This window comes from Lygodium microphyllum, chromosome 29, assembly GCF_053477565.2.
Source record: "Lygodium microphyllum isolate KBCC chromosome 29, Lygodium_microphyllum_v1.1.10, whole genome shotgun sequence".
Taxonomy (NCBI): Eukaryota; Viridiplantae; Streptophyta; class Polypodiopsida; order Schizaeales; family Lygodiaceae; genus Lygodium; species Lygodium microphyllum.
Genome location: NC_141163.1, coordinates 86,445,831 through 86,455,481, shown reverse-complemented (window position 1 = coordinate 86,455,481; position 9,651 = coordinate 86,445,831).

Below are 9,651 nucleotides of genomic sequence, written 5' to 3'. Positions count from 1 at the left end.
GCTTTGTATGATTTAAATTGATTATGCTAACATTATTTTTTGTCTGTGTAGGTGACATTTTTAGGATGAGTCAAGGGATGAGCGATGAGGAGTTGCAGGATATCTTCATGCACATGTCTCCAGATCAGATGGCAAGATTCAGAGACATGGCAGACCAGGAGCTGTCTTGGACATCATCAGGCTGCTCTACTAGATCTACTTTGGCACGATCAAATGCTTCAGCTTCGAGCAGACGAGGTCAATGCTCCAGACTTGGGCCGAAGGAAGGGAGTGTTTCAAGGTCAGGGGGATGCTGTAGAGATACGGAGGCAGTGAGCCTGCAGTCGGTACGGAATACAGGTGCGACTCCTTGCTTTTGTGGCAGTTCCAGGGAGCATGGCTCAGATGGATGCTGTGGAGACACGGACGCGGTGTCTCCGTCTCATCGTTCTACTGGAGTTGCGTCACCTCTAGGATTTGTCACACGTGGGAATGTCTACTCTAGTTACTCCTGCTTTTGCACAGCCATCTGCAGGTGGCACCCCTATGGGTGCTACTCCAATAGATACTACCCCGGTTGGTACACCGAATCTACAGGGGTCTCTTGGATATATCCAAAAGCATGGACGCAGGTGGGAGAGGACCCATCTTAGGCATACCCTACAGGGATATGCGTATCGTGTCGATGATAGGTCAGGAGCCATCATCATGAATGATGAGGGGAGGAGGGTGATGGCTTGCATGAGAGAGTTGTGCCAACAAGTTTTTTAACATAACGTCTTAGATCATTGAAAAAACATACCGGAGGGGAGCAAGGACTACATAATAGCATCCTTGCATGAGGAGTTTCCGATTCCAGCCACAACAAATAGATTTTCTACGGGCTGGATGATGGACTACATGAGTGCATATATGTCACACATACGATCGGACGCACGACGCAAGGCACTCAAGAGTGGGGCTGCAAAGCTCGAGTGGCTAGACGCGGATGACTGGCGCCAAATGAGGAAGGAGGCTATAGATTCTCCAAGATGTTGGAGTCAGCAGCGCGAGGTGGTTAGGGCACGACTAGTAGCCGGAGTGATCCATCATCTTGGGAGTGGTGGCCACAGGACATATTTGGAGGACTTTGTAAGTTTTTCTTTTATTTTGCTTGCTTATTTTTTTGCAATATCCTTTGTACTGACAATCATGTTTCTAACAGTTAGTATTTTTTTTCTTTGTAGCACTCCATTATAAATCGTGATCTGACCGGCCTTGAGACTTGATATGCAGAGAGGCACGGTCTCACTGCATTAATCGACCGATTGTATAGACTCGGCGGCCCTATAAGTCACTCATCTTTCTTGTCCGTAGTTACCATGTTTAATTAGAATTCATTATTATATGGTGAACTGATGTGTTGTTGTTTCTTTTTTTGCAGAGTCTGTTTGATGCTCCTTTGCAGCGGGATGAGCTTTTGGATGGAGAGGATATGTAGCTCGCCCTTGGATACCTGGAGCTCACACACCCTTCTTTTTTGGTCGCATGATCTGTGTAGACATTTTCTATGTAGTAGTGATATATTGTCATGATTGTACCAGTCACTTTCATTATGCGATCATGTATTTATTTCATGTATCAGTGTTATGATTTTAGAACACTTTATTTTTGTTTACACGAGCATTGTTCACAGTGCAGAAACTATTTTGTATGGCCCAAATAAAGCACACAGTGTTGTATGCTGCCTTGCCACAAAAAAAAAATCTCTTGTTTCCGTTGCTATTGGCGTCGCAAATTTACTTGCATGCGTCATTATTAGCGTCATAGAGCATCGTTATCAGCGTCGCAAATGTGATGTTGATACCGACGCAAATAGCGACGCCGATACCATTGTTCTATGGCATCGCCAATAACGACGCTTTTTGCGACGACGGGGGCAAATTTTGTTATTTATATTTTCGTCACTTTTAACGTTGGTATAAGGCCTATATCTTGTGGTGATTGAGCATACCGCTTATTTGCGTGGTATGTGTTTTATGAAATGGTTTTGGGCAGCCAATGGACTCCTCATCAATTCCGTGATGGTGCTAAAAATTTCCTCTCATCCTCCCTTTGATCTTGGAGCAATCCGGTCCATGTTGAACAAGCATCCTTCATCTCCCTTTCTTCTTGATTTTTTGCGTATGATCAGCCCCTTAGAGGAGAGAGAATGAATGAATTCTGTCCTCTTCAATCAGGTAGCCATTGCGCAAGTAGAGGCTAGCAATTGGAGGTGAGAAAATTGAAGAATCCACTACTAAGATTAGATTGGGGGTTTACTTTCTAGCATGAGATGGCCTTCTCTTCCAATTCGTCGCCTTGAGGGGGGGAGGGGGAGGGCATCACTTTTTTTTGGGCGCCATTTTGAAACTCCCCCCAACCCATAATCACGATTTTATTTTTTGGATTAGGAGGCCAAGGGCCCCCACAATGCTCATGCCCAAAATGTTTTTTACCCTTTGGCCCTTTTTCCTTTTGGAACTATTGCCCACCTTGCACATCTTGCCCATTTGGCCTCCGTTTTGAGTGCCAAAAATTTCTGCCAGTTTGTCTTGAGGTCCCCGATTTTCAATCACTTGCTCTAGCTTTAAATTCCCATCTTCTGTGGCTCATAAAAATTCCCAAATCTGTCTACGCTGCTTCTGACGCGCTTCAATTCTCGCCTTGAATTTTCTCTTCTCCGCGTCTTTCCCACACTTTAATGGTCTTTAAATTCCATTCTCAATAAGGTCTTTGGGGCCCATTGTGGCTTGACTGTTTTCATTGATATTGGTAGCTTCTTCTATGCCTCCTAGGTTTCAAGTGTGGGTCCTAGACTTGCAAGGGCATGGGTGTTTGCTCCTAGGCAGTGGTCCTTGATCTTTAAGTACCCATTTGAATTAGGGTTCATGGGATTTTACTTTGGGTTGAGTGGGTTGCTAGCATTGAGGCTTGGTAGGTTGTGACGAGTCACGACCCCCCTTCTTGATGGTGGGTATCTCTAATGGTGGCTTTGCAGACTTTGATGGAGTTACACAGCCATTGCTGAAAGCTGTGATAATACGTATGTTGCCTATGGCGAGGTGAATTCGATGGGGCTTTTAGTCGACATTGCAATGAGTTTTCTTTTTAAACGTGCGTCCTAATAGTGATTTTGTACCTATATCTTTAGTATTTGACAACACATAGAAGATCATTGGCATGCTTTCAGACTTGATAGAGACGACAAACTTGCAATTTTCCAAGAGTGCGTATGATCAACCCCCATACAGAGCTAAGTTCGGCGTTAGTGGGCTATACCTGTGGTTTGCCAATTTGAAGCCAATGATCGTGAGTTAGGACATTAAAGTCGGCCCCCTCATCGATCAATGCATTGACAGTGTGTGTTTGCTTGGCAGGGACCATTATACTTAGGTAAGCTGGTTCTATGGCTTTCTCATCCTCATCGTCTATTTCAGTGATAGTGGCCACTTGTACATTGGCAGGGGGCTCTAGCATCAGAGGCTCATGTAGCATGTGCGTGAGAGGTTAGTACCTCTTTATGTGGTTGCCATTAAAGAAGCCTATGTCCTCTTTATCTAGGGTTTCAAGTTCTACATTTCCAGTTCTTAACTGATGGCACAAACTCTGAAAGGTCCTACCTAACCCCCATAATTTCATTTTTTGTTTATGTCCCTTGACTGAGTATATTAGTACTAAGTCGCACTATTCAAGGTCTTGGTGCTTGACATGCTTGTCAAACCAGCTGTTTGTGTCTTGCCTTCTCATGTATTAGCACATGGGTGGCTAGAAGTCGAGTCTCCAATAGGTGTTACAACTCAACTAAGTGCTCAATGGATGACTCCTTTCCATCCCATCTGTCTTGAAGAGTGATTCCTAGGCTAGGAACGAAGAACTCTACATGTAGAATTGCCTTAGTTCCGTAGGTCAGCCTGAAGGGAGTCTAACACAACTACTGTTTTATAAGCCATATGGTAGGCCCACAAGGCTGCCATGAGTTTGTTATCCTATTCACTGCACAAAGCAGAGACCACCTTGGTCAAGACATTTACTAGGATTTTATTTGTAGATTTAGCCTAGCCATTCACCTCAGGGTATGATGAGGATTTTTTATGGATGATTAGAAAGGTGGATAGGAGATGAGATATCACTTCAGTGATGAAGTGTGTGCCTTGGTCGCTAACAAGTTCTATGGGGTAGTTGAATCATGAGATCACTTGCTCCCATAAGAACTTAGGAGTGATCCTAGCATCATTCTTTCTCGTAGCTCATGCTTCTGCCCACTTCGTGAGATAGTCTGTTGGCAAAAATGATGTGCTTCACTTGAGTATTGTGCTGCAGGACTGATTGGCCCAATGAAGTTGATTTTCTATTTCTCAAATGGTTTCCTTGCAGTGATTGGAATTTTGTCCTTGTGAATTGGTGCCTTGGTCCTTTGGCACTCTTCACAGTGCTTTATGAATCGTGTTGTATCTCGGAAAAGAGTAGGCCACCATAGCTGTTGAGACTGCAGCACCTTGCAGGCTGTTATGTCTCTACTAAAATGCCCTCTCGCTATCCCGCCGTGTGCCTCTACTAGCACATCATGCATTTCATGCTCGCACACGCATTTACGCAACAATCTATCTTGCCCTAGTCGTGATAGAGTTGGCATGCTATCAACTGCTGTGATAAGGTTGGACTTTGAGAATGAGTCGCCTAAGTTGGGCTATTTCTATTGGTTTTTTAGGGAGTCTGTGCTCAAGCACTTGGACTATGTCATCTACCCAATAAGGCATCAGATTAGATCTAAAAAAATCATCCTTGCTGGATAGGTTGAATAGATGGATATCAGGTAGCTCGTTTGCAATGCCTTGTCCAACAACTTCTCTTGTGGGGATGTGAGACATATAGTTAGCCATATAATGCTTCCTTCCTTTACGCACAACCACAAAGAAATAAAATTCTAAAAGTAGAAATAACTATCGAGCTATGCATCCTGTAGTGCACGAAGGTAAAGTAGGGCTTGATGGTCAATGAAGAAGGTAAAGGGTGTAGCCAAAAGATAATGCCAAAACTTCTTTACAGAAAACACCATGGCCAAACCTTCTCTCTTCATTGTTGAATAATTCATTTCCATATCTGTGAGTTGTCAACTAGCGAAGCTCAAAGGATAGTCTAAGTTGTGTTCACCAAGCTAGTAGAGCACCACTCCTACAACGAACTTAGAAGCATCAATGTGAACATGAAAAGTGATTGTCCAGTCTGGGGCTCATAGAATTGGTGCAGTGGTTAGAGCCTTTTTCAACTTTTCATATGCGTGTTGGCATTCCTCAATCCACTCAAGTATAATCAGTAGCTTGTATAGAGGTCTAGCAATCAATGTATAGTTCAACATAAATAGACGATAATACCCTGTATGGCCTAGGAAGCATTGATCTCCCTTGTAATCAACTAGTGGTGGAAGATCAACGATAACCTTGACTTTCGAGAATTCGGTGGCAATGCCGTTCTTTGACACACGCACCCTAGGATGCATCCGTGCTTCACCTAAAACTAACACTTTAAGGGGTTCAAGGAGAGACGATATTATCGACACCGTTCAAGGACAACTCAAAGTTTGTCTAAGTGTTCCTTCGAAGAGGAATGAGCACACAGATTGCTAATGAAAACCTCTAACTCCTTCCTAAGCATGTCCTTGAATATAGCACACATGAGCCTCTGGAAGGTAGTTGGTGCGTTAGTAAACCTGAAGGGCATGACTATGTAGGCAAAGATTTCCCACTCAGTGGCAAAGGCAGTCTTGTGCCTATTGTCAGGGTGCACTTGCACTTGGTTGTATCCCAAGAAGCAATCTAGGAATGTGTTTAGTATATAGCAATGGATAATTATCTCTCTTCATTGCAGCACTTACCTTCTTGTAGTTGATACACACTCTCATCTTCTCATTCTTCTTTATCATGATGACTATGGGTGAAACCAGGTTTGTGGGCTCAATCTTGTAGATGAATCTTGCTCTCATTAGCTTATGTTGTAGTGCGTAGGGTTGAAGGTCACCAAAGGGGTTTGGAAAGGAAATTAAATAAGATAGATGGAGATGTGTCTTCAAGGGATAAGTAGATTCAAGTGAATATTTATAGGTTCAAGAGGAACTTCACGGTCAACCATAGGGGTTTAGACTCCGGGAATGGTAGAGATAAGAGAAGGGTTGAAGGTTTTGAGCCAAGTTCTCAAATATGTTAATAGAGCTTCCAACTACATGTACTTAGCAAAGATCACAAGAGTATTACCTCATAAGATCACAAGAGTATTACCTCATGAGATCTAACTCAAATCAAGCTTGTTTTATTGACTGTAAGAGCAATTACAAGATATGTATTCAAGTACAATATGCTATCATGTATCATAAACAACTTTGCATCCCATCAATCATACATGATGCCAAAGCATGAATCAATTTTCATGAATACATTAAATGTAGACTCATAGGGACAAAAGATTATGAGTCAAATAAAAGCTTGTAGAGAAAAAGAGACTTGCTTCAAGAAAGCTTCAAATAGAGTTCCTGATAAGGATAGGTTATTACAGCAAGGAAATAAAGAGAAAAAGCTCCTCTTAATTCAACTCAAAGCATCTATGAATGAACTATTAACATTGCCCTACCATAGGGGCACATAAGACTTGCATATTTTGTCAAGATGACTTCTGTGGAGCAAGAAACATTGTTGTAGCTAATTCTCTGATTATGGCTGAAGATATCAGCCCCAAATCAGCCCAAATATCTTTTGGGATTCACCTCTGATGATAGCATAAGCTTCCCCTATCATGGAGTGCATAGATCGGCCAAATGCAAGTGTCTATCACAACGAATGAGGCAATAGAGAAGAAAAATGACCTGTTGCCCACAAAAATCATTGTATGGGCTGACTATTTCAGCCCATATACATGGCTTCAACCTTCCAAGAAGATTCTTTGATTAAGTGCAAAAACAACCCCTATATTCAAGAGCATGTAACAAGCAATATGTAGCTTGCAATAAGCATGTAGAAGTAGGAGAGAAGAAGGATATCCTGCTGCTGTGTTATTGGCTACCTATTTCAGCCCCAAGAATGTACATAGAGCAATCAAGATGCTCTCTTGATACCCCTTCCACAATGCTTATGCAATGTCAACTTGCATCAAGCATATCAATGTCTAGTAAGACCAATGATTGATCATGAATCTTCAAGAAGAGAAGAATATGTGTTGTTGCCCACAATAATTTGTTTAGGCTACCTATTTCAGCCCACTTTCATCACATAATCAAGTCAAGAAGGCTTCTTGATACTTCTCTCTTGAATCTTCTACAATAGTAGCTTGCAGTTAGCTTCCAAGAGTAAGAATGAGCCCATAAAAGAGCAAGCTTCGGCCTTTAAGTTCAGCCCTCAAGCCTTGATAATATAGATCAAGAAGTTGGACAAGAAGCTCCCATGAGAGTTGCTACTTCATAGACACAACAATGTTCAAAGCTTCCTTGTTTCTTTCATGAGCATGAAAATTTCCCCCATGAATGGTGGGCTGCAGCCCTCCTAGTTATACATATTTACTCTATTTCTTATAGCCAAGAGCGGCCTTGCATTTTTGTCAATACATGGGAAGAGTGGTACTTACATGTCAAGTAGAGTCCTCTTCAGTTGTTTTGTGGTTGCATTGCTTGAGCTCCTCCTTTGTGTGGTGGCTTGGACACCTCTTTCCCTTCTCCATCCATGGGGCCATGAACTACCTGAAATTTGCGGAGAAAAAAATGGTATGTTCCTCCTCTTCCACAAGCTTAATGCACAAAGGTTTTTGAAGTCTCACAAATCATTCCAAGTCACTTACTCGATGTCATGTGTACACTAGGTTGACCATGTACATTTTGGAGAGTTATAAGAACCTTAAGAGAGTAGTTTTCCTATTCAAGCATAGTGGCAAAGAATCTTACAAGGCAAAATCAAAGGCTAGAGTTCCAACAATCTAGTCTTACATCATGTTTAATGCTTAGTGATTTACATGGCTTATTACAACTTGTGGTCAAAGAAGCAAAATAAGGTGGGTATTAACTTCAAGGTAGTCATTAAATTGTCTTTATTCAAGGTGGGAATATTTGACTTAAGGCAGGAAACTAAAGGATGCAGTAGTATGTTGGAATGAAAATAGAAGTGAAGGACAAGAGTAATTGAAGAAAGAAGAACAACTTATTTTGTGAACTCTTGATAGCCCCTCCCACAAGCACCAAGAATAGCAAGAAAACCAGAGAACACTCCCACAAAGTCCATGTGGAAAGCTTGGCTTTCAATCTCAAGCCTCTCTTCCTTCCACAAACATGGCACACAAAAGATCAACACTCTCCTCATCCTCACTCTCTGCCTCCTCCATGGATTCAGCAAGAAACACACAGAGAGAAAGAAGCAAGGGTTGTGCCCCAAAAAGAGAGAGGAAAAAATATGTATGAGGAAGATGATAAAGAGAGAACAATTCAGTTGCAACTCCCCAACCACCTCTCACACGACTCTTCCATATTAATATTTCTTGATAAAAAGGTATTTTGAGTACAGAAAAAAGATTGGACTTTATAACCTTAGTCCTCATTATCCACAATGGTAGACCATAAAACATTTTACATTTAATATCTTAGAATACATAAAAGGATAGGTTACATGACATTTTGATACAAGAAATTCACTTTACATGCCATATATTTTCCACATATCCAAGCTCCCATCAACTCTCTAGAAAGTTCTAGAGTGGTTGAGAAACAATAGAAAGTGTTATTTTTCATTTATGGGCAAACGTTCCCATGACATTGACCCCCTCCTAACGTGCACATCCTCCGGCATGCACCACTTCTTTGGATTTGCAGCATTAAGAGAGATCTTCATTTGTCATGTTTGCATCTTCATATTCTAATCCTTCTTCTTCTTCCATGTCTTGATACTCTTGGATTATATCTAGGTCTTCTAACTCATATGATGAGATTTCTCTTCGTTTGAAGAGCTTGATTCTTTTCCCAGCTATGGGTATCTTCATGTTTGTCCCATCCAATTCAGTCAATGAATATGTGGCGTTGTCATGAACGACCTTTACCACATACGAGCCAAAGCTTCAAACCAATGCTTTACCATCTTCCTAGAAGCATTATATTGATTGTCTAGGTTGCTGTCATAGACAAGCACCCGGTCATTTTCTTGAATAGCTCTTGGCCGAAGTCAATGTTGCCTATCAAATCTTATTTTGTTCTTTAGTCTTGCTATTTTTAACTTCTCAATAGCTGCTTGAACATCTTTAGGCCTTCTTTCTAGTAGCTGCCATATGCGCAAAGTCAGCAATTCTTCTCTACTGATGCCTTCCTCCCAAGGTAGAAAACTCCATGTGAGAATATATTCTTCAATTGGCATAATTGGTTGTTGGAAGAGAGAGGGAGAGAGACAATGTAATGAAGCAGCAACCTCACCTTCAGGTCGTTCATCATCTTCCATTATTTCATAGACTACTAACATAACATAAGTGTATACAATAGTACTAAGGTCTGTAGGACCATTCACACTGGGTCTAAGACCACCGACTTATTTAATGTCCCGCACTTGCTGATACAGCTGGACAAGACTAATGTCGGTCATACATATTGATAGGAGAGTAATGGGAGCTTGATATTCTAACACTCCCCCTCAAGCT